The sequence below is a fragment of the Phymastichus coffea genome, unplaced genomic scaffold (genome assembly GCF_024137745.1).
Source record: "Phymastichus coffea isolate CEN01 unplaced genomic scaffold, Cenicafe_Pcof_1.1 PCOF00004, whole genome shotgun sequence".
NCBI classification, from domain to species: Eukaryota; Metazoa; Arthropoda; class Insecta; order Hymenoptera; family Eulophidae; genus Phymastichus; species Phymastichus coffea.
The window spans coordinates 5,178,758-5,205,888 of NW_026706815.1; the positions used below are offsets into that span (position 1 = coordinate 5,178,758).

Below are 27,131 nucleotides of genomic sequence, written 5' to 3' on the forward strand. Positions count from 1 at the left end.
TAGAGTAATTTTCAGTTAGCCAGCCATGGTATTTGGCAGCTCTCGCGAGCCTGGGACCATCTGTCCGTAACTCGAGTTAACGTCGTTGATCGTTTTATTCATCTTCTGCTTGCAACAGTATCCAACTTTCGATGTTCATATTTGCGTTTGTCTTATTCATTGTTTAAATCTTGTATGATTTGTTTCCTTTTATAATCTTGAAACGCTCGCTTAAACAAATATAATCAGCGCTAGTTATGAAGAGTACAAGCTGCAAGTGAATTTACTCAATTCTAATTACATGCAAATGTTATTCTCCTGCGCGCGTAAGTGCTTGTCCATATTTATCAGATTTAATTTTCTATTTATCTATTATGTTACAAAAATGTACAATTTGGCACTAACTGTAAACACATTTTGACTTTATTCGAACAGACTCGCTGTGACCTTATGTTTCGTCTCAGTCACTACAACAATTCTCCCTATGATCTGTGCTAAATGCTTGTTACCGCAGCCTTGTTAGTTTATCTTGAAAAAATGTCTGGGACGAAATGTTGGTCACACTCAAGCCAAGCTTTATTTTGATGCATAAAAAAAAATATTTATTTTGTTTTATATTAACAAAATATATTTATCAAAATAACTTTCGTTCGTCAATATTTGAATTCAGCAATAATTTACTATTATGAACTTAATTTACATTCATTTGTTATAATTCGAAATGTGTACGGATTCGTGAGCTAAATTTGTGAGCACCTCTGCTCTTGCAATTATTCAAATTGTTGAGCGTTTTTAGGCGTGAGCTCGTTTGCATCTAATATACCTGCACTGTTGTGGTTAGTAATGCTTCCTGCCGAGGATACAAATTTCGATAACAATAGTACTGGTATCTTTCTTTATGACTACACTGCGGACAACTTTATCGAAAGCGGCAGCTTAGCCCCACGCGCGAACACGTTTGTTTTCGTTTGGCTCTCTCTCGCCTAAGCTATATTCTGTTTTGAGTGTCCATTTTCACGCTAGTCTTATATGCTATACTTCCTTCTCGTCGTGAATCTGACACATAGGGTGCAATGTAACAGGGTTGGGATTTAATTTATGAGAAATAAGGCGATATAATTCGTCTTTCTCTTCAGTCGTCGACTCCTGGGTCGCCGACTATCCTTGGTGGCTCTTCTGCGCCCCGTTAACCAGTCGGAGCGCGTGCGCTCATGCTTTCTCGCAGCGGCATGCCTCATCGAACAATCGGGCGCGAATCATGCAATGTGTGCGCGAAGGGACCATGAGTTCAAAACTCGCATCAACGACGGATCGGGAGTGCTAGAGAAGAAAATCACTTGGACACTCGACTCAAATACGTAAAGTTTTATTACTTCTCCTTACCATAACTTTCAGTCTTACACAGACATTAACACGCATTTGCTGGAAGCCACACATATATCGTAAACGCTGCAAAAAGAGAGAATCATCGGCGCAGACGGTCACGGAACTAAGACAATCTCGCGGAACGATCGCCATCCAACATAACGAGGTCGTGCGATACGGAAACATGGCGCTGCGCCACGATATCTCCAGTCTCACTTGAACGGGTCAAAACGGTCGAGTACTGCCACAATCATCAATGATAGAAGGAGGCGCTCTCGCGGGCGAAAATATCTATCACCAAGGGACCGACGGTATTACTTCGTCCAGGATCGGATTTCTTGGTGACTGCGCAACGGGCTCTCCTGCTCATAATGATCTCTTCGCTTGATGTCTCCTGTTGTTTCTCTTCGCACCTCTCTCAGTCTATATTTGCCTTTCGAATACCTTCTCGTCCTCAGTGGTCTCCCTGAATCGTCCTCTCTCGTCAATCGTTGTCAAACGAGTCCCCGGTTTTTGCCTGTTCTTATACTCTCTCTCTCTGCCGCGGATGCGCGTGCATCATACTATCTCGTACGGTAAAGCAGCACAGGCTACGTACAGCATTTCAGGACGGTGGCGGAAGACATGAACGGGTGCCTCTCGTTACAAAGGATAATAATTGTTAATGATAAAAACACCATCAGCATCTATGATTTTAATCAACAATTTACTTTTTCTATTAAATTATTGTTGTAAAATTGAAATTAAGTAAGATCAATATAGATAAGGCCTGTAGTTGAAAACCCGACCCCGAAATTATTTAAAGAGAGTAATCATCACTTAAATATCTAGAAAACCAGAACAGTTTCAAAAACGATAAAAAATGATTGAATACTGAGAGATTTAGAGAGCAATGAATATTACAAATAATAAAGTAACCACCTATTTGATGTAAAAATTAACCCCAAACTTTGTATAGGGGTGAAATCATCCCTTGAACATATATAGGGACTAAATTAGATTAACAGATTCATTAAAATAATATAAGGAGGTTTCAAGATTGTAATAAAAATTGAGCTACGTCTTATTCTCTTTGTTGGTGAAAAATCAACTCCTAAGAGGAACGGTGCGTACCAGCATAGGAAGAAAAAACTTCGAAAAATGTAAAGCGAATCTTGATTTTGATTTTTCTATTGAATAAATCTTTTCAGATAGTGGTCATTACAAAAGTTACAATTTTTTTCTCGACAGGCAATATCTTTAATTAGAAAAATTGCAATCTTATATGTAATTAGTGAAATGAAATTTGAAAATTGGCCCGTTTGAATGGTTTAATCAGATTTAAAAAATAATAAAAATTCACGAATTTATTGTTGCATTAAATAATGCAAAAAACGGTATTTTTCGTACTTTTGAGTTAGTATTACTCAAAAACCTGATGTGATGCAGTGAGATTCAAATTCTGAGTGGGATTCGATTTCTACGTCGATACTTCGGAAATGATTAATTCTATTAAATTCTATTAAAACCGTTCTTCAAACATTTTTTTTGTGACTTCCACAAGGTTTACTCAAGGTCAATTGCTTAAAAAATGGTCTGAACACGCAATGTCATAGTTGTCTCAAGCAGAACAAGCCTTGATAAACCCAACCAATTAGTTAAGAAGATTTTTGTAGTCGCGAATTTTAGGTTTCTATGATATAAAACGTAGTTGTACCGTGTGGAGGCTAAATTACTTTAAGTAGGGTCAACTTTCCAATGTACTCGAAAATCGTTAAAAATACTATACTACTAATACGTGGGCGTACTAAGGTCTCTTTCCTTTGGGATGTTTGTTTAACGTGAGTCCCTTTGCCTCTCGCTGAGGTGCTTGTTTAACGTCAGTGCCTTTGCCTCTCACCATCATTACTGCAGTTGACATTATCTATCCATGGAGTAGATGTTCAGAGTTATCTCCGTTGACTTTCAGGCCCAGGCGTAATCACCTTTGGAAGTGATCCACAGTATTGCGAAACCTTGCTCTAGTAGTCCCATATCTAGCTGCATAAAACAGGATCGATAAGGTGCGCGCCGCTTCAGCTGTAAGCCAGGGGCCCCGAACTTAGTACATCACCAAACGCCAATTTTTTAATTCAGCATGTGTCGGATATGAAAGTGCCAAACGGTTTTCCCGGACAAAAAAGTTGGCTGACCACCGAACCACATACGGTGCGAGCGTGAAACCATTTATAACGTGGCGTTTAATTCTTAAATAAAAGCGGTATAATAGTGCCAGAAGTTTTTTAGGTCAGAAAACCCTTGTCAGAAGTGATTAAAAGTATCGGAAAATTCATCTGAAAAACGTCATGCGGTGCGCGCGTGAAACTTTTTAACTAGATATTTGGGGTCTCAATTACGAGCCTTGTAATAACACCAGAACTTTTTAAGGTCGAAAAACCTCCGAAAAAAATTAAAGAAAATCGGAATACATTTAAAATAAAAATTTTTTACTTTCGGTTCAGTCAAACATTATTTTGGATTGCTCCATTCAAAATATTAGGTTGTGCTACCTAAAATTTAAAAAAATTATCCAGATACGATGGAAACTCGCTGAATTATAATCATTTTTTTATCGTGCGCGCAATTTTATACCGTTCTCTTATTTTCCGTTTTGGTATTTTGACGTGGGCGACAGCGGCTCAAATGTCTATTTAATGTTATTACAATCTATTTGTACTTTTTCTTTTTTCTCATTAAGCAGCCCTCGATTTATTTCACACGCTTATACTATTATTCAGTCATTACTTGATGTTAACATCTAAATATTTTCAGTAAGGCTTCTGGTAGGACACGGTATACTATGCACACTTGCAACGTATAACAATTTGACCAATGTTTACAATCGTGCATTGCTGATATATAGTGTTCCAAATTTTACTCTGTATTTTTAGATTCATATATAAATAATATATGAATCTAAAAATACAACATACAAAAATCTATAAATAATAAATGAATCTAAAAATGCAATTCTACTAGCCCTTATCGTGCATCGCAACGAAAGAGGAAGTTTTATGAAAATCAGTTTTCAACGCAGAAAGGCGAGCCAATAGGTCCCAGCGCTAGTGCTCGAAAATTGGCAGCAGCTTCTTCTGATGATATTCCAGTAAATTATTTGCACCGTTACTGAATAATTGAGTTTGTCGCAGTTTTTTCTATGCTCTGTGAGCTATTGTGTTGTAAATCGTGTCGTGGTGCAGTGAAATTTGAAGAGTCTAGGCAGCGCGGCTTGCGTTGGAAACTAGTTGTGTCTTGCAAGTGTGGCGTAAATTTTATGAACTCGGGTCCGTTTATTAACAATGGATTTTAAGTGAATCGCAGAATTGTATTCGCAATGAAACTTTTAGGTATCGGCATGAAAGGAATAAACTTATTCTGCAATATCATAGATCTATGTGAAGGGCTTAGTAAGAAAGCATACGATGGGATACTCGAACACATTTATGACGCTGGAAAGATTATTTTTCAAAACAGTTGTGCGAACGTCGTTGCAGAAGAGAAGACAATTAATAAAAAACATTCAAGGCCATTACTTCAAATAAAAGCGTCCGGTGACGGTTTCTGGAAGAAACGCGGCTTCTCGTCGAAAATTGGAGTAACAACTTTAATCGGATATGAATCGGAAAAGATTATCGATTTAGTGGTAAAAAGCTCGCTGTGTCAAGCTTGTGCTGTGTGTCCGTATAAAAAAGATTCGCAAGAGTATGCTGAATGGTTTGAGAATCACGCCGACGAGTGTACAGCGAACCATGAAGGCTCGGCTGGCAAAATGGAGGTTGACGCTATGATTGAAATGTTCAAGAGATCGCGTGAGTTACATGACGTTATGTATACAACTTATATCGGCGAAGGGGACTCAAAAATATTTACAGCGATTTTAAAAGAAAATCCTTATGGAGAAGAGTATCCCGTTGTAAAATGTGAATGCGTTGGACACGTGCAAATACGCATGGGAACACGTCTTCGAAATATAAAAAAGAATGAAAAATTAGGTGGTAAAGGAAAGCTAACTGATGGTTTAATAAAAAAACTGTTAAATTACTATGGATTAGCAATAAAACGACACGTAGACTCCGTTGATGATATGAAAAAAGCAATAATGGCAACATTTTATCACATGTGTTCAACCGATGAAAAGTCGCAGTACCATTTCTGCCCTACTGGAATCACGATCTGGTGTGAGTGGCAATCGTCATAAATCGTTGGATAAAATTACGAGCATCCTCCTCCATTGCATGCAGATGTACAAAGACATTTGCTACCCATTTATGAGGATCTTTCAAGAGATGATCCACTGAAAAGGTGCTTAGGCGGTCACACCCAGAATGCGAATGAAAGTTTCAACGCGCTCATCTGGCGTTTAGCGCCGAAGCACTTGCACTGTGGCCCAGGAACCGTCGAAATAGCAGCTTATATAGCTGGTTCAGTATTTAATGATGGATTTTCGTCAGTATTGAATATGATGAAGTACTTGGAGTTCACCATCGGACCGTCGGTGATTAATTATTCAAAGAATATAGACGAAGATAGAATAAATCGACAGAACCACCGCTCTGAAAGCTGTACGAAGGAAGCTCGTTTGGCAAAAAAAATTAATGTAACTCAAGAAAACGAGGAAGAAGACTTGTTATAAGGCCCAGGGATTACTGATTAGCAAAAAAAATTGGATCTATAGGTGGTGAGTGACAAATAAAATCAATTTTTTTTAACCGGAAACTTTAAACGCGGTTTTCTCGAAAAGAGATTTTTTCGATTTTTCGAATTTATGTAAGAGATTGCTCAGCGAGTTTTCAAGTTATCGGAAAAAAAGTAATTTAAAGGGAATTGAATTTTGTAGTCGATGAACCTATTCGTTTTTATGAAAAATTATATTTTAATTACTTTTATGCAATAACAATAAAAAATTTTTTGAAAGATTTTTTTCAAAAGTGTGCTATTTTGTCAAAAAATTTTTTTAATTTTGTAGATTAGGTTCATCGATGACATTTTTTTATAATAATGATAAAAACAATCGATTTTTATGTTTCAGGATGATGTAGCAGCCGTGAGTCCTTAGATAAATTAGGGTTAAAAAAAAAGGTTCCCAAGTTGATGACGTCACTACGTGAAAGTTATTAAATTGTTTATTGTAAAAAATTTTTTTTTGTATTTTCAAACCAAAAATAAATTACTGTCAAAATTTCAGATAAAAATATCTATTAGTTTCCTGAAAAAAAATTCTTAAAGTTTCCTTACATTTTTGGCCATCTATACGAGGATACCCCCTTAATGGTGAGAAAAGAATAAACTCACATTTTTATGGTAGGATAATTCAGAAAAAAATTCTTAATACGCTGAAGCTAATTTTTTTAGGTTGAAAAATGTACAATTTAAACATAGCAGCAATCATTTTTTCACCTACCCTATAAGAAACTTATTAAACCTTCTTCATAATACTCAAAAATAATGTACATGAAAGTAGATATCATGCACTCTAGGCGTATCATTTCACCATTCATATTGGAATAATAAAAACGCGACATGAGGTAGGTGTTGCGTCTAACAAAGAGGAAGAGAGATAACGAGGCGTAGTAATATGAGAGTGATGCTACTAATTGCTGCCGCATCTACTGTACTTACGTAGTCTGGTTCCCTGCGACTTTTTTTTTCCCCAACATAAAAACGTGGTCACGGGAAAAAATTCAGGCTAAACAAGAAAGTTATTGTCGAGACAAAAGCTCATTTTAAAGAGTTTAACAAATCATATTGTTAGAGGATTTAATAAAATGGTAAGAACGTGTATCCTTCTAAAAGGAGATCATGTTAAGAAAATAAAAAAAAGATTTTGAGAAAAATTTGTTTATATATTTTCTTTATTACATGCTGAAGAACACCTTACTAACTAAAATCAGCCTTATCATCTATTTTTAGGTTATACCACGTGTTAATTGATTCGTATTTATAAAAAACATATTGAATTCCTTAGTAAATCTACCAGCATCTGTTGTTCGATCACACTGTTAATGTTTCCTAAGTGTTTAGGTACTAGAGTATATGATTGACAGAAAAAGAATCAATAATTATGTACCTACCTATACAACAAAAAGAGTTGACATTATCTTGTTTGTCACGTGGAATATCCAAAGACTATCATAAATTTTGTCGTGTTTTGTTAGCTGATACGTAACATGCTCATGCTCATGCTCATGCTCATTAAAAGGAAAAAATTGAACACCTTTAATAGGTTTAATGTACTCTTTGAAGCTCGCGTTTATTGTTATTAGTCTTGTGGAGGTAGAATAAAGTTACCTAATTGGTTAGGTCGACGAGATCTCAGCATCGATCTTATAGTAAGTGTACGTTACTACATTGCTTACTTTCAGAATAAATATATTCAAATATAATACGTGATTAACGTATAAAAGTATTAGCGAGGAAACTTGGAAAACCAAAAATTTAGACAAGATTTTAAGAAAGTTTCTAAGTCTAAAACAACCAATAAATACATTAGTTAGAGTTAACTTTATTGTACCTTGGGGTAGAAGTCGTTTGTCGTTTGGCGAGTATGGTTACAAGTAATGTTACAGCGTGGCAACACAGCATTGGCTGCAAAGATTTTTAAGAAACGTAATTGATACGCATGAGCACGAATAATTGCTCACTATGATAGGACAGCTAAATTATTTATAACTAAACTACAATTAATGTAACTGTTTAAAGTAACTACTTAAAGTTGAAGTAACAACTAGTAATAAAATCTTAGAAATTCCAACAATAAGGTTACACAAACTAACGTAAGATAACACAGGCCGACAAATCTCAGAACCAGAGACCAGACATAGTGTACCCGAAGAATTTTGATGCGTTCAATTCGAATGCGAGCTCAGAATTTTCTCTATACGTCACGTTTCCGAGATATCCTAATCTAAAAGTGCAAAAAATACCGTTTTTTGCTATTTTTGAGGTTACATAATAATCTTGAATAAATTTTTTTTCAAAAACGCGCCAGAGTATCACTAAGGAGCCGTCTTGCCCTTTGAAATCCATTTTTCAGATTCAAGATGGCTTTTTTTTCATCGAAATATCATTGATTGAAGTTAAGTATTTTCGTAGTTTCATAACAACATTAATACAGTCTATATAGCATATGTTAGGCTATAATAAGCCCAATTTATAAGTGATCCTATTCGTTCGAAAAAATCTATATACGAGGTGTGATCAAAAAGTAAGGTGAATTTTTATTTTTCTCAAAAAATATTTATTTATTCATCAATTTTTATTTTATCTCCTTCAAAGTAATCCCCCTCCGATATAATGCACTTGTGCCAACGCTTTTTCCAATCCTCAAAGCATTTCAAAAAATCATTTTTTGTGATCTTGTTTAGTTCATCCTTCGATGCCGTCTTTATCTCCTCAATCGTGGCAAAACGCCGTCCTTTCATGGGCCTCTTCAGTTTTGGGAACAAGAAGAAGTCACAGGGGGCCAGATCTGGGGAATACGGTGCCTGTGGCATCGTTACTGTGTTGGTTTTAGCCAAAAATTCGCGCACAAGCAACGATGTGAGAGCAGGGGCGTTATCATGGTGCAAAAGCCAATTTTTATTTTTCCACAAATTCGGACGTTTCTGGCGGATTGCTTCGCGCAAATTGCGCATAACTTGCAGGTAATATTCCTTATTTACTGTTCTACCCTGTGGCAAGAACTCATGATGCACCACGCCCCTGCAGTCAAAGAAAACTGTAAGCAAAACCTTTACATTTGATCGAACTTGGCGTGCTTTTTTTGGTCTTGGTGATCCAGAATGCCTCCACTGGGACGATTGAGTCTTAGTCTCGACGTCATAACCGTATACCCATGTTTCGTCACCCGTTATAACCCTGTTGAGTAAATCTGGATCATCGTTGACGTCATTCAGTAGCTCTTGGGCGATGCTCATGCGACGTTTCTTTTGGTCGAAATTGAGCAATTTCGGAACAAACTTCGCTGACACACGTCTCATGTCTAAAACACTCGTCAAAATTGATTGGCACGATCCAAATGAGATGCCAATATCATCAGCAATTTCTCTAATGGTAATTCGACGATTTCCCAACACTATTTTCTTCACTTCTTCAACATTCTCATCAGTTGTTGATGTGCTGGGGCGTCCAGAACGAGATTCGTCGTCGGTGTCTTCTCGGCCTTCTTGGAAGAGTTTATACCACTTGTAAACATTTTTTTGGCTTAAAGAAGACTCACCGTATGCCACTTTCAGCATTTCAAGTGTTTTGGAACATTTGATTCCATTTTTCACACAAAATTTAATGCAAACTCTTTGATCCATGTTTTTAGACAGCAGCAAATCGTGGAGCACGCAAAACACTTCTAACCTTGATGCCTCTCACAAACAAACCAAACATACTACAAAGCTGAAATTTGGAACGTATGTTCTAGACGAGTGTACCGACATAACCAAATAAAAAAGTCGAAGATCGAACGGACGTAGCCCGCTAAATTTCAAAATTCACCTTACTTTTTGATCACACCTCGTATAGTAGCAAATTAAATTTATGTAATAAATAAACATAATAAGTTGAAATTCGAGATCAACGCGAGTCAACATTTAAGTTGACTAAAAAAGTGCTTTTATTCATTTGAAAAGTTTGAAATTATTGATTTTGCATAGTAAATAATAAATTTTCGACGCCTGTGATGCACAATCCTTATATGATCTTAATTTTGACCTAAAACATTCAAGCGTACATGTGAGATAGCGCCTTAGTTTCGATATCGCTTTTCCTCAGTTTTCGGATGTACAGTGGGTTGCTATTGTGCAGTGAAAAGCAGAAAAAGAGACCGATCAGACTGGACCGTTGTAGCGGATGACTTGCAGATTTATTTCCACTGCAACTATGAAAACTTAATGTATCGCACTGATTCAATCCGAAGCAAATTCTGTTGCCTCATGAGCTGTTACGAATAGTCTGAAATTAAACGAAGCAAAAACTTGAGTAATTATCTGAAGTAGTTATATCTATATCTCACGCATTGACTTCACTACTGTTCCACGTATCATGCTAAACAATATTACATCACCTTTTTCCCATTCAGTAAAGAACCTTGGTATCACAATCTCTGAGAAGCTGGTCTGGAAATACCATTGTAACTCAATTGTAAAAAGCGTCTACAGATCATTACATTTCTTAAAATTTTTTTAAAATTCGCCATAAATCCATCTCAAGAAATTCTTGGTAGAGTCTCTTGTCTTTCTCCACTTTAAATATTGCACAGTAGTCTATATGTATCAGGATAAAACTAGAATATCTGACCTTCCAGTTGCTCAAAATGCAGGTGTCTGTTTTGTTAAGGCAGTCGTACTATTTATTCCAAATCATAACAGCTTTTCTCTTGTGACTCAACACCATTTATCTTTGAATTAGCTCTCACTCAGTAGCAAGCGTTTACTCTGCCTGGGCATAATAGTCCAGAAAACTTTTTCCACTCCCTCGTACCTCACATTTTTTACTACTAAATCCTGACACCTGCTACTCTAGATCTGATCGAAATTCACCAGCTATATTCTCTTATAAAGCTCCAAGTACCGAAGCTTGGAACAGGTCATACTGCATAAGTGGCTCTAGACTCTTCAACCAGCTTTCCATAACGGACATATCTGCAGATAGACTTGGAAAATTTAAGTCTTGTCTCTGGCTTCTACTTATTATTAAATGCCTATCGGGTTAAATTTTATCTCATTGAAGATATTCTCACTTTCCAATCCTATTTTCTCCCTTTTCACTCAGCAACTTTCTGAACCTCATCAAATCACCTCTTAGTTCCTGGCCGTTACTTGAATCACTCCATTCTTCATTCCTGTCAATCTGTCTCTAACATCACATCTAAGCTGTAAATACAAATTATAAAATTCAGCCTGGTTTAAGTTAATTCCGAGATCTTTGTGGATTGCTTAACACATTTTTGTAGATATTGTCTAAATAATATATAAAATATTACAAAACTATTGTGATTTAATCTGTAAGTAAATTAAGGATTACACAAGCCGACGACATTTTCTTAAATTCCAGAACCAGAGACCAGACATAGTGTACCCGAAGGACTTTGATACGCTGAATTCGAATCCGAGCTCAGAATTTTCCTTATACGTCACGTTTCCAAGATATTCTAAGCTAAAAGTGCAAAAAATACCGTTTTTTACTATTTTTAAGGTTACACAGCATCTTGAATAAATATTTTTTTCAAAAACGCGCTAGAGTATCACAAAGGAGCAGTTTTGCCAATTGAAAACTATTTTTTAGATTCGAGATGGCTTTTTTTTCATCGAGATATCTTTGATTGAAGTTAAGTATTTTCGCAGTTTCATAACAACATTAAAACAGTCTATACAGCATATGTGAGGCTATAATAAACCCAATTTATAATGATCGTATTCGTTCGAAAAAATCTATACATATATATCTGTTTTTGAGGTTGCTGATTAAGAATAGAAGGTCAGATTTTGAAAATTCAAAATGGCGAATCCAATTTTATATAATTTTATAAAATTTTATAAAATTTTAGGTCTACCATATTAGATTCACCATTCTGAATTTTCAAAATCTGACCTTATATTCTTAATCAGCAACCACAAAAACAGATATACGAGGTGTGATCAAAAAGTAAGGTGAATTTGAAATTTAGCGGGCTACGTCCGTTCGATCTTTGACTTTTTTATTTGGTTATGTCGGTACACTCGTCTAAAACATACGTTCCAAATTTCAGCTTTGTAGTATGTTTGGTTTTTTTGTGAGAGGCATCAAGGTTAGAAGTGTTTTGCGTGCTCCACGATTTGCTGCTGTCTAAAAACATGGATCAAAGAGTTTGCATTAAATTTTGTGTGAAAAATGGAATCAAATGTTCCAAAACACTTGAAATGCTGAAAGTGGCATACGGTGAGTCTACTTTAAGCCAAAAAAATGTTTACAAGTGGTATAAACTCCTCCAAGAATGCCGAGAAGACACCGACGACGAACCTCGTTCTGGGCGCCCCAGCACATCAACAACTGATGAGAATGTTGAAGAAGTGAAGAAAATAGTGTTGGGAAATCGTCGAATTACCATTAGAGAAATTGCTGATGATATTGGCATCTCATTTGGTTCGTGCCAATCAATTTTGACGAGTGTTTTAGACATGAGACGTGTGTCAGCGAAGTTTGTTCCGAAATTGCTCAATTTCGACCAAAAGAAACGTCGCATGAGCATCGCCCAAGAGCTACTGAATGACATCAACGATGATCCAGATTTACTCAACAGGGTTATAACAGGTGACGAAACATGGGTATACGGTTATGACGTCGAGACTAAGACTCAATCGTCCCTGTGGAGGCATTCTGGATCACCAAGACCAAAAAAAGCACGCCAAGTTCGATCAAATGTAAAGGTTTTGCTTACAGTTTTCTTTGATTGCAGGGGCGTGGTGCATCATGAGTTCTTGCCACAGGGTAGAACAGTAAATAAGGAATATTACCTGCAAGTTATACGCAATTTGCGCGAAGCAATCCGCCAGAAACGTCCGAATTTGTGGAAAAATAAAAATTGGCTTTTGCACCATGATAACGCCCCTGCTTACACATCGTTGCTTGTGCGCGAATTTTTGGCTAAAACCAACACAGTAACGATGCCACAGGCAGCGTATTCCCCAGATCTGGCCCCCTGTGACTTCTTCTTGTTCCCAAAACTGAAGAGGCCCATGAAAGGACGGCGTTTTGCCACGATTGAGGAGATAAAGACGGCATCGAAGGATGAACTAAACAAGATCACAAAAAATGATTTTTTGAAATGCTTTGAGGATTGGAAAAAGCGTTGGCACTAGTGCATTATATCGGAGGGGGATTACTTTGAAGGAGATAAAATAAAAATTGATGAATAAATAAATATTTTTTGAGAAAAATAAAAATTCACCTTACTTTTTGATCACACCTCGTATATCACTAACAGTTTTACCATAGATAAATATAATGGAAATTTGAAAATAAAACAGCGATACTAGCACCTTAAGAAAGAGAAACAAGAATTTGACATTTTGATAACTGATTTTTTAATAGAGTTATCAATAAATAAAAACTTGATAATTCATTTAAACATTTAAAATTACTAGATAGCGATTCATCTGTATTTACATTTAAAATTAGTGAAAACGATTGTTATCGGATTGTTGATTTTATAATAGCTGTGACGGGAGGAGCGACCATTGAGATCGCTCGCCCAGTTCGCCTCACTCTTTCTTCCACGTGCCTTCCACTTTCGCTGCTGCTACATCGGTCTTGGTCAATTTGAACCAGGTATCGACGTACGATGTAGCTTTGTTTCAGGTCTGATTTCTGATTGGCGTCGATGGCTGGAGCAGGAGAGACGGAGCGAGTAAGACGAGAGAGAGAGAGAGAGAGAGAAATAGCGTCGCCCGGCATGAATCGTACATATGTACGTAGCCGGCGGCACTCGACTGTTTTCGAAGACATATAGGTTGAGTGGAGAAGATGCCGTGGAAAGCGCGAGGCCGTGAGAGTATTAGTATGGTTTTGACCAGCCTAGTGATTATTAACTAAATTGGACTCCTAAGCAGAAAAAGAAAAAGTGCCAGTGATTGTACTACGTGTAACGATCAACTCTCTCATCAAGAAGGATTCTTTATAGAGGATAAAGGGGAGGATTGTCAACGCCCGGGACATATACATCTGCGATCCGAGGACAGTGACCGAGCGGATAGACGTGGAAGTCCTTCTACGGCGCTCCCTCCTTAAGGTCAGGTACCCCTTTTTTTTGGTGGTCTTTGATTTCTCTTTCTCGGTATCATATCGGCGAGACTTGGACGAGTGGCTGTGCGTACGTTCGATTCACACCGCATCCGCGGAAAATAGTTATAAAGTGTAAGGCGACGCTTTGTCTCCGGTGCGTTCACTCGAACGAGACAGGCTAGCCCGGCCTTCATGCGATGCGGCTGGAATCGTATCATACGAGTATATGTAATTATAAAATTAATAAAGGAAAGTGTAAATGAGAATGGAAGGAGATTATTTTGTATATCCCTGTGCTTTCTCTCTTAGTTAACCTTAATTGCGATTATTCAGATTGTCGGGTGACGGAAGCCCGTCGGCACGTTTCGCGACGAAGCAAATACACCTTCCGCACTTTCTCCATTCTCAAATATTTTGTGGCGCGACGTTATTTCGGCTCGTTTTCCCACGCGATTCGCGAAAATTGATAAACGTAAAACGAATGTGTCACATAGCAAAAGAGATAATTTTCGAAATCATTACTTAATTATTATTCAAATGCAGTTTGTTAAATTCGTGATTTTAATTTCGGATAATTTTCCGTGTATCATAAATAACTTTTTACTGTAAAAATTTCAAACAATTTTATTTTAAATTTTAAGTTATTCACTTAATTAACTTTAGTCGTTTATAACTTTCTGAGATGATTTTTCTTTAATAAGCGATTTATACTATAAAATTTAGCGTTTTCGATTTAATTTTTTTAATTATCAACTTTTCACGTGGCATGCGTGATTTCGCGACAAAGCTTGTTTAAAGTTTGTGCAAGTTGATGAAAATAGCGTTGCATGGGCCACCCAGCGTAAAAAGAAGCATCTTTTGCAAGTATAAATTCGCTCATCGCTGCAGCAAGGACTTCAAACTCTACCTTGCCTAGCAGCGAGGGTACTGTTTACATGGAAATAAAGACTTAGTCATTTCCCGAGATCGGTTTTGATTATTCAGTGGTTAACCTTGTTACTATCTTCTCCTACATGATATTCTAAGAACTTAATTCATAAAACCTTTTCTCTTATAAGAAAAAAGCAGCCTTAGTCCTTTCCTAATCGTATTATTATAGCTTAAAAATTCGGCTGACAAGTAACACTACCCAAATGTTAATCACCGTTCATCCTGTAACTTTCAGATTACTTTTATCACATGTATATAAGATACTTTAAACCATTTTTAGCGGCCCGTTTCAGCTTGGATTTATAAAATAATGATTTATTGTCTTAACCCATTAACGCTCAAAATCATCGATCTTACGCCATGTTATCGACCACGAAATTCATGCATAGAATGAAGATACCGTATCTTATGTTTTTGGGCGTTCTAAATATGAATCCGGGCTCAAAATTCAAAACTGTTGAATACAAAATTAAATATGTCGGTTTCTTTATAAAAAAATCTCCCATAAACCTGCTTTTCTCATTATTGTTCTCAAAAACTATAAAGTTGAGCAAAAAATTCCAAAGACAAAAATGTCTTATAATTCGTCAACGAACTCTCTTGAAATTTTTTATATTTAAAGAAATTTTTTTTTGAAAATTTCATATTTCACTCATATGCGATGAACAAGTTAAATCTTCGTACCTTTTAATTTAATTTTTAGTTAAATTGATTTTTAACATTATCTTATTTTTAACATTATTTTTAGTTTTCAACATTGTCTTGTTTTTATCTTTTACATAAGTAGTACAATAATTTTGTAGTTCATCGTATTCTAGAAGAAAAAAAACTTATTTATATTAAAATATATTTTGCAACGGTAGTCGATTCGAACAATCGATACGCTCGTGATTCGAGATACTCGGAGTACGAGAGCGAACGTTTAGGAGAGAAAGGGGGCGCGCGCGAGTTTAATTTTCAGTATAGCCTCAGCTGTTGTACAGAAAACTGCCAAATTTTCTCTTGTGTTTTTTTCCGTCCACCGAGATAAAATTTTGGAAATTGTTTGGTGTGTGAGTGGTGTGAGAGCGAGGAACATTAGAACAGCCACAACAGACATTAACAGCGAGGAGTTGGACGAACAGCAACCGAACTGGTAGCAAGGCAGAATCGTCGCAGCATCACCCGGGAAAAGAAGTTGTTTTCCAACATTAATTACGGCTAATCACCGTAATTGCACCGCAGGGTAGGTGCACCACATTTTTTTTCCGCGTGACGGTATTATTCCTCACTTAAATTCGCAAGCAACCGTTATCGCATTCGCGCCGAGCATGTAGTTCGCGGTATTCTTTTCGAATTCTCTCTCCCCGGATAAATATAAATCTTATACGCATTAAATCTTATACTGTTGGCAAGTTTCTTAGTAATCTACACACCATCAAGTCCTTCGAGAGGAGAGAGAGGCTTATAGGAGAGTTAAGAGAGCATTTTCATGCAAACGATCTTATAGAGAAGCATGGTGAATTTAAACAGGCGTTGAGAATTAAGGCTGACCCATGTCAGTTTCAGCAGTTAAAATGAGATGTGTGACAAAAAGTCCCTGATTTAACGCAGACTTTATAAGTTACTTGCAGCTCGGTAAGATAGGTCGTCTCCAGATCCGTGAAGACAAGTGAGACGTAATTAAAGTGGGGAAGAACAAATACGTGGACAAGGTTTTTCCGAATGATGGTCTCTGTCTAGTCTTTCTACTGGAGGATGAAAGATATGGTACTCGTAACACTCAGGCTCCTCACAGTGTGTGAAAGCGGAATGCTAATCCCACTAACGGTGAACAAAGGAAGGGTGTTAAGGTTAACCGAAATAATAAAGATTTTACTTTCAAGGATTGTGGCATTTGTCTTCGGCATATTAACCGATAGTCTACTGGACTGAGCTCAGTCAGCCACCACCTGAGAATGCTGTTGTATCTCCGCATTGGAAACCAGAATGTTTGAAGAAGAGCAATGAGTGTAAATTGAGGAGAAGGAGTCATTAGTGAGTAGCAAGGGGCCAATAACTGTAAGAGCTCTCCTTTGCTTAAGCCGGCGCCTACTCGGGTGGTCTCTAGCCTACCTTGGAATTTCAATTTCCAGCCACGCACTATTCATTCTACGTCACAGGGTGCTGCGAACTAGTTCGTGGTATTTTGCCAGCTGTTCATGCCGCCGTCTTCGGAATTTATCTCAACGGGACCGTGTTGGCCGTTCCTCCCTCCCTGGCAGAGTGCAGAAGGACTGGGTCATTTGCCCGTAGGGCACCTCTAAAGCCCTGGTCGCAACGTCTCATTAATTTCAAACGTATATATATCGCCGACAGCGACGTTGCGACATGGGTTTACATCGTTTCCGCGATCTTCTAGTAGCGAATTGTCCGCTTCAGGTGCCATGTTTATTTGGGTGGCCAACTAGTTGTTAGTTATTATTTTCTTTATTAAAATATCCATGAATTGCTCTAATGTTGTGCATATTTACATTGTGATTTTTACTGGAAAAATTATATTTCTTAGATGTGCCATTATATCAAATATGAAAAGATCTGGGGAACTACTCATATGTGTGTCTATGCTCTCGCACATCTGTCCATGTGTACATATATATACGGTATGTATCTGCCTGTAGAAGTACGTTGAAATCATCACCGATGATTTTTGATTCCCAAACGCTCAGCCAAGCAGACTAGTTGCGCACCACGGAAATATTATTCGTTCTCTATTTTGGCGTCTTTATCGGCATTTACTGCTGGCATTATTGCCAGTAGTAGAGTAGATATTTTTTTGTCTCATTGGTGTTGGTAACATTTTTGGTTTTCACTCCGGACTATTGATACTTTAACCTATTTCGTCCAAACACACCACTCCCAGTAAAGCAATAGTTGAGGTCTCATAAATAATGTTACATGCGTCACAACTAATTGCGTGGGCCATATTCTACAAGTTTATGAGATGATCTTTCCGATGGTGCCCACGAAATTTTTTAATATTTGTGAAAATTTCTTATCAGATTCATGTAGTTTAAAAGAAAAACACACTGATTCACACATTTTTTCAAAATCAAGTTTTCAAAACGTTTCTAGTACGTAATGATGTTGAAACCCCACTAATCTGTGAAATAACTGTTTAAATTTCACGAGCACATGATTTCCGGATTGATTTTTCACCTGGAGGTCTTCAAAATAGCACCTTAAAGACGTAATTGTTATATAAGAAATACGAGGGTGGTCCGATAAGTACTTAGCCTCACCGCCCGATGGCGCCACTCTCGCAAAAGAAATATTCTTCAGAGCAATGTCTGACGCTGTTTAAGCGCAATCCGAAGGAGTTTCTGCGTCGTTTCGTGACAGTCGACGAAACATGGATCCACTGGTATACACCAGAGACCAAAGAACAGTCGAAACAGTGGACTTTACCCGGCGAAAGTGCTCCGAAGAAGGCGAAGACTGCCCCATCGGCCGGAAAGGTGATGGCCACCGTTTTCTGGGATTCACAAGGTGTGATCTACATCGACTACCTGGAGAGGGGCAAAACGGTCACAGGGGTGTACTATGCCGAATTATTGGGCCGATTCGACGTCGAATTGCAGAAAACACGGCCCCATTTGGCGAAGAAAAAAGTGCTCTTCCACCATGACCACGCACTGGCTCACACCTCCGCCGACGCTATGGCCAAATTGGTCAAATTAGGCTACGAACTGCTGCCTCATCCACCGTATTCTCCAGATTTAGCTCCGTGCGACTTCTTTTTGTTTCCAAACTTGAAAAAGTCACTCGCCGGGCAGAAATTTGAGTCGAATGAGGAGGTAATCGCTGCCACGGAAACCTACTTTTCAAACCTCGAGGAAGCGTATTTTTCAGACGGGTTAAACAAGTTGGAGCATCGCTGGGCCAAGTGTATCGAAATAAAAGGAGACTATGTTGAAAAATAAAACGCCACTTTTCCAAAATTTTCGTTTTTTTTGTAGGCTAAGTACTTATCGGACCACCTTCGTACACTAGAAATGTTTCAAAGGCATCTAAAAAAATTTTTTGTTTTTACAATTGGTCAATTTTTTAAAATAAAAAAATTGTTCAGAAAAATCTAGAAAAATGATCATGTATTCTTTAACAAACTAATGTAATATTTTATTTTCAGATAATTTTGCTGAAACCGTATAACTTTTGACAAAAAATTATGAATAAACTTCGAATCCTAGAAGCCCTAGTATCCTTACTACCATGATAGTTCAACCTCAAATCCCAAGAACGGCTTCATACACCCACGACAGGATACCCTCAAATCCTAGTCTCATTTCACCCGTGACAGGTTAATCCCAAATTCCCAAGAACAATAGGCTCCTCACACCCACTGTAGGTCAAACTGAAACTCCAAGAACACTAGACTCAATACATTCACGATAGGTCACCCTCAAACCCCAACAACAGTAGACTCCTTACACTCACCACAGGTTAACTTCTAACCCCGAACTCCAAGAACTCTAGGCTTTATAGACCCACAACAGGTTAACTTCAAATCCCAAATCCCAAGAACCCTAGAGTCCATACAATCATTACAGATTACTGTCAATCCCCAAGAACACTAAGCTCCTTACATCCACTATTGGTTAACCTGAAACCCCAAACCCCAAAAACCCTAGGCTCCATATACCTATGACAAGACACCCTTAAATCCTAAGAAGCTACATTTTCTACATTTTGTTTTGAAATGACTAAGCTAAATAGAAATAGAAAGTACAAATTGAGACTAAGAAAGTCAATAACAACTTTGAAAGATTGTTTCGACCATAAATACCTGAAAAATCTTTAAACTAACTAATAAAAAAATAACTCAAACACTATTGTTTCTTCGTGAAGTGAAAATGTGATTAATTCTATTTTAATTTGATCTTTTCTATTATTTTTGGTAATACGTATGTGACGTTGGGATCACTCTCAGGTACGCCTAGAGTAAGCGTAAGCTCAGAGTTGCTCTGATTTAGCTTGTGTGCAACGCATAAGCCGGAACGAGCAATTTTATTGCGCAGAGAAACTACTAACCGGGAAATAACTGAGTGTTATTATTGAACACACCAGACTCTCACTTAATGTGTTCTTAAGGAACTCTAAGGGAAATTTGCCAGACTCACGCTTAACGAAATTCCAGAAAGGAAAGGGAACTAGAGAGAAAGAAAAAAATGGAAAGAAAGGAAAGAAAAGATAACCACAGTAGATAAGCAATGTATGTTCTGGGACACAAAGGAGCCGACAAAGGATGCCGCCAATGTATAAGGGATATGTGTATGTTTTGCGACACAAAGAGGCTGTCCGATGATAGCGTCATGGTAGTGACACCTTTTAATTTAAGGTGAGATCCCATGCTGACTGTCTAAAAGACATTTGATGTTCGTTTGACACCTCCCGCGTACCAGTGGATGCCGCTAATAATATATAAGGGATATGTGTATGTTCTGGGACACAAAGAGGCCGCCCGATGAAGGTGTCGCGGTAGTGATACCTTTTAATTTAAGGTGAGACCCTACGCTGAGTGTCTAAAAGGAATTTGTTGTTCGTTTGACATCTCCCACGTGCCAGTGGGCCCCTTCGACAGAGTGAGCCCCCCCCCCTTGTTTCTGTTTTTCAAAGTCGCCGCCTTATGTGTTTTCTCAGAATGCAATCTCTGATGGCGTTTTACCTCATGCTGGGGGTTTAAGACGTAATCGTTGTACCTTTTTCTTTTGAAGTTACCTTCTATTTTAACTACGAATCGCATACTGAGCAACTACAACTAAATTTATTACCTCTTCCATTAAAAAACAATACGTTCGCTATTTTTGAGTGGAGTTTAAGAGTAGGAAACTTTTGGGAGAAACGAAATAAAAACGTCTTCATTTTCAGAAAATCTTTCATTAGTAGACTAGGTTTTCAAGAGAAGACTTCTTAAAAAAGTGAGAAAAGTGATTAAAAAAAAAGTGCAACATGAATCAAATCGAAATTTTACGAACAATAAACGCCATGATCGTATTCATGGCGAATGTAAGTAAAAAAAAAATTTATGTATATACGAGGTGTGTTCAAAAAGTAACGAGAATTTTTAAATTTCGCGGGTTTGGAGAGTCCGCTTGTATAAAATTTTTTTTTATTATGTTGGTACACATGTCCCTGAAGTACGATAAAATTTTCAGCAATATTCATTGCTTACTTTTTAAATAGCAGCCGCTAACGTTAAACGTGTTTTTCGAGCTCGGCGATTTTCGTTTGTGAAAAAAAATGGATCAAAGAATTTGTATTAAATTTTGCGTAAAAAATGAAATAAAGTGTAGTAAAGTTTGTCAAATGTTAACAAAGGCATATAGTGAGTCTGCTATGAGTAAAGCAAGGATTTATGAGTGGTATAAGCGTTTCCAAGATGGCCACGAAAACGTTGAAGATGACGAACGACCCGGACGCCCAAGCACATCAACAACCGATGAAAACGTGAAAAAAGTGAAAGAAATGGTTATGAACGATCGCCGAATCACAATCAGAGAAGTCGCTGATGATGTTGGCATATCAGTTGGCTCATGCCATCAAATTTTTTCGAATGTTTTGGGTATGAAACGTGTGGCAGCAAAATTCGTTCCAAAATTGTTGAATTTCGAACGGAAACAGCGGCGAATGGAAGTTGCTCAGGAGTCGCTAAATGAAGTCAATAACGATGCAGAACTACTAAAACGTGTTATAACAGGTGACGAAACATGGGTTTACGGATATGATGTCGAAACTAAGGCTCAATCGTCCCAGTGGAGGCATTCTGGATCGCCAAGACCGAAAAAGGCTCGACAAGTGCGGTCGAATGTGAAGGTTATGCTCACTGTGATCTTCGATTTTAATGGCATAGTGCATTATGAATTCTTGCCAAAAGGTCAAACAATCAATAAGCAGTACTACCTACAAGTTCAACGTCGTTTGCGTGAAGCAATCCGAAAAAAACGCCCGGATTTGTGGCTTTTGCACCACGATAATGCGCCTGCTCACACTTCATAGCTTGTTCGTGAATTTTTGGCCAAAAACGAAACTGTAACGATGCCTCAGCCTCCATATTCGCCAGATATGGCTCCATGTGACTTTTTTCTATTTCCAAAAATAAAGAGAAAATAAATAAAGGCCGTCGTTTTACAAGCATAGATGACATTAAAAGCGAATCGCTGAAAGAGCTAAAAGCTATTACAAAGATCGAGTTTCAAAAGTGTTTCGAGGATTGGAAAAAGCGTTGGCATAAGTGTATTGTATCCGAAGGGGACTACTTTGAAGGCGACAACATTAATGTAGATGAATAAATAAATATTTTTTTCATAAAACGAAAATTCTCGTTATTTTTTGAACACACCTCGTACTCTATTAATTATTCAAAATAGTTTTATAATAAATTTTTGAAATTATTAATTTTTAACTGTTATTACTTGTTATTTTTCTTTATTACGAATTAACTTTACGTTTAAAAAATAATAACTATTATAATTACTCTTTTATACACAGCTATATGTAATACAATGCAAATAATATTTTTTAAAAAACTGATACTATAACTGTTATTATTAATTTCGAAAAAACAAAATAGTTAATAATTATTTATAATTTATGTTAGTCTTAAATCTTATATTTATAAGCCGTTATTAATTATTTTTATCTTTTTTGTATTTATAATGAAAAGAAAATAATAATTATTACATAAAATTTGTAATACTTGGGACATATTGTTATGCAACATGAATGTTATTCAAGAAATACATTTATTTTTCGCTATTTATATAAGGTTAGCCCGCATGTGGTTCGGGAAGAGTAGTTTATAAGGGTGGGGGTTAGATAGGTTAGGGGTAGGTGGACAAGAGGTATATGATTCAGCTGGGATAACTCGCTTATGGTGTAAAATTCAATTACTTCAAGAAATAACAAACGACTAAAGTTGCTTTTCCAGGATTAGGTGGGTTAGCCTGCATGTGGTTCGGTAAGGGTGGTTTATTGGGGGTTTGGTGGGTTAGAGGCAGGTTGGTTAGTTGAGGTAGCTCGCTCATGCACAGGATTAAATTATTTCAAGAAATAACAAACGACTAAACTTGTTTATCCCAGAGTCAGGTGGATTAACCTGCTGATGGTTTGAGGGGGGTAGTTTCTAGGGGGTGAAACACCCTTTAAACATTTTTTTTTTTAAGCCGGAAACACGTTAATTTAATTTTGATATTTTCTCATTATCAGTGCGATTTTTAAATCACTCGAGCTGATTTACTATATTACATGTCGTAAAACAGTACAAAAAATAGTGTTTTTACCCCTATTAGAAAGGGGGTTGCAACCCTTCAGTATAAATGTTATGTCCTTAAAATCGCCGTTTTATAAGAAATTTTTTAACTTTGAGTTTACTGAAACATATTCATTTGATGCTGAGAAATATTAAAAAAACTGATTTTAGGGGTTGATTTTCAGGGTGGATTTCGCCCCTTAAAAGCCCTTATGGGCCGATAAAATAAACACGTATGTAATTTTTTTTCAAGTACTACAACATATCCCAAAATCATTTAAATCGGTAAGGTCGGGTTGGGGTGGTTCCCTTGTCAGTAAACATGCTGACTAGGTGTAAGTTCTAGGAGAGGGGGTAGCGTCTCTAGTTTGCTAGGCGCATACGCTGTATAGTGTTGATGGTGCTCTCTCTCTCTCTCTCTCTCTCTTGCTTTCTTTCGATAGTAGGGCATGTGGGCCCTTGGAGAGAGGGTAGCATATAGCTTGGTAAGCTATATGCTGCTCTCTCTCTCTCTTTTTCTCTAAGCAAGCGCTATAGTAGTTTCATTAGATTTCGGAAACTTTTCAACCTCACAGTTGATTTTATTTGAATATTAATTAATAAAACTTATAGAATTTTCGATTAATTATTAATTTATTGTTCATTCAAGTATACATTAAATATAATACAGTCTGTCTATAATCTTTATTTTCAGTAGTTGACATCGGTATATTGAACTATTGAGTTGAATTTTTATATGTAATATTGTCAACTTCATTAATACCTTCCATTTCAGATGGCTTCTGTCCAACTTTTTTCCATAAAAACAATCTCCGTGCATCTGTAACGGCACATACAAATTTAGCTGGTTTATTGTAATGATATGTACATATTGTTTCTAATGGGTAAGGTAATGCACTCATTGGTGGAGATCTCATCTCCTTTTCAAGTTCTAAAATTTTTTTAAAAAAGGAAAACAATTTTTAATTAATAATGATTTTAATTTCTAACAAAAAATAAAAATACTTACTTTTCAGGTAAAAGTTTTTGTAACCATTGTTTCATTTTAATCCTTTTACATAAATATTTCTAGAATTATTTAAATGATTGTTTAGTACACGCGCTAAATTTTTATATGGAATAAGACCGGATCTCCATAATAAACCATGATGAAACGTTTCTAAGAAATGATTCACTTTTTAACACTTGAAAGGAAGTTGAAACCAATGATGTGAAAATCTATTACGAAATCCATTTGAAAAGTTGCTGAAGTTAATGTGAATTCTACTAGTTCCCCAAACCGTTATGAGAGTAGAGGCACGTGTTTGTTCTATATAAAGCCTATACCTTACTATTCGAAAGTGGAGGGCGTCATAGTCACCATATCTCACCATTCGAAAGTACAGGGCGTCATAGTCACTACATAGCATGATTATAGGTAGTTTGTATTAAATTCCAACAGTATATATATTTTATTTTCTTTTTTATTGAAAAGCATTGTATACTCGTACATTGATTACATAATGTCTTGTTAATTTCAAACTAATTTTGTAATTAGGCGCTCTTTTTAATGTTTCATTTTGTCTGGAGCAGTCTATAACTATTAACGGCAATTTATTAATGAAATCTTTTTTATAGAGTAACGGCTCATTTTCTTTATCATAGTAGGCATTTTTAAAATTAGTATACATATCGTAGAAAACAGCATACTGATTTTGATTGATATTCAAATTGAGATTTCCATACGGATAGCATTGTGAATTGAGGATTAGCTTCACATTACTAATATTACAATGATCAAAATTACTAGAATTAACACTAGCTCAACTTTTACGTTTAGTTTGAAAAGCTAAAATAACAAAGCGAGGCTTTTCCAATTGATTGGAATTCTTAACACTCCGAACATGCTTTGATGTACGTGGTAATTTTGGATACTCATACATTTCCCAAGTACGATAACTCATTGTAAATGCATGATCTCGTCCAATCTGATTGAGTAATTTGATTTTTTCTTTGTCTGCAACCATCACATATGGCATCAACCATTCAACCTTAGTTAAAATAATTTTGGATTTTTCTGAAGCAACAGGATTCTTTACTGGAATACTTAAAATGGCATTCAAATCATCTCTTGATCTTGTGAGAATAAGTTCATGCTTGACATTGACTATAATTTTCCGATAATCTTCAGCAAAGTCCATCAACATACTAAGAGGGATAGTAACATCAAAATAACCTTTCAATATCTTCTATTTCGTATCTACGAGTCGGTAAAGTGATAGCTTCTTGACCTTCAACGTAAAATTTATTATAACCAACGTCAATATTTGGTATTGAATTAAATGTTAATAGCTGAACTAGACCAAGAACGTATTTTTTGTTTAGTATCAATTCTATCGGTGGAAAATAATATGATTCGAGTACGGATGATGTTCCCGAGAGACTCAATGTCAGCGTATTCTCCTTGACAGATTCATATCAAATGATAGTTATTTGTCGAATGAGTATTTTTTATACTAGTTATCTTTTCTATAGTTTGTTTAAAAGAAATTTGAGACAAAAATAGCCGCAATTATATGTATTAAAATCTTGATATCTAATGTAATTATACATGATTCTATTAACTTTGAGATAAAGCAATAGATCTATGGGCGACTATACGAGGTGTGATAAAAAAGTAAGGTGAATTTTGAAATTTAGCGGGCTACGTCCGTTCGATCTTCGACTTTTTTATTTGGTTATGTCGGTACACTCGTCTAGAACATACGTTCCAAATTTCAGCTTTGTAGTATGTTTGGTTTGTTTGTGAGAGGCATCAAGGTTAGAAGTGTTTTGCGTGCTCCACGATTTGCTGCTGTCTAAAAACATGGATCAAAGAGTTTGCATTAAATTTTGTGTGAAAAATGGAATCAAATATTCCAAAACACTTGAAATGCTGAAAGTGGCATACGGTGAGTCTACTTTAAGCCAAAAAAATGTTTACAAGTGGTATAAACTCTTCCAAGAAGGCCGAGAAGACACCAACGACGAACCTCGTTCTGGACGCCCCAGCACAGCAACAACTGATGAGAATGTTGAAGAAGTGAAGAAAATAGTGTTGGGAAATCGTCGAATTACCATTAGAAAAATTGCTGATGATATTGGCATCTCATTTGGTTCGTGCCAATCAATTTTGACGAGTGTTTTAGACATGAGACGTGTGTCAGCGAAGTTTGTTCCGAAATTGCTCAATTTCGACCAAAAGAAACGTCGCATGAGCATCGCCCAAGAGCTACTGAATGACGTCAACGATGATCCAGATTTACTCAACAGGGTTATAACAGGTGACGAAACATGGGTATACGGTTATGACGTCGAGACTAAGACTCAATCGTCCCAGTGGAGGCATTCTGGATCACCAAGACCAAAAAAAGCACGCCAAGTTCGATCAAATGTAAAGGTTTTGCTTACAGTTTTCTTTGACTGCAGGGGCGTGGTGCATCATGAGTTCTTGCCACAGGGTAGAACAGTAAATAAGGAATATTACCTGCAAGTTATGCGCAATTTGCGCGAAGCAATCCGCCAGAAACGTCCGAATTTGTGGAAAAATAAAAATTGGCTTTTGCACCATGATAACGCCCCTGTTCACACATCGTTGCTTGTGCGCGAATTTTTGGCTAAAACCAACACAGTAACGATGCCACAGGCACCATATTGCCCAGATCTGGTCCCCTGTGACTTCTTCTTGTTCCCAAAACTGAAGAGGCCCATGAAAGGACGGCGTTTTGCCACGATTGAGGAGATAAAGACGGCATCGAAGGATGAACTAAACAAGATCACAAAAAATGATTTTTTGAAATGCTTT

General features: G+C 36.8%; 1 protein-coding gene across 4 annotated transcripts in view; it reads right to left on the reverse strand.

Annotated features, from left to right (window-relative positions):
* LOC131666738 (RNA-binding protein 39) overlaps positions 1-27,131 on the reverse strand; it is a 591,952-nt gene that overhangs the window by 409,705 nt on the left and 155,116 nt on the right. The gene's annotated exons all lie outside the window — the stretch shown is intronic.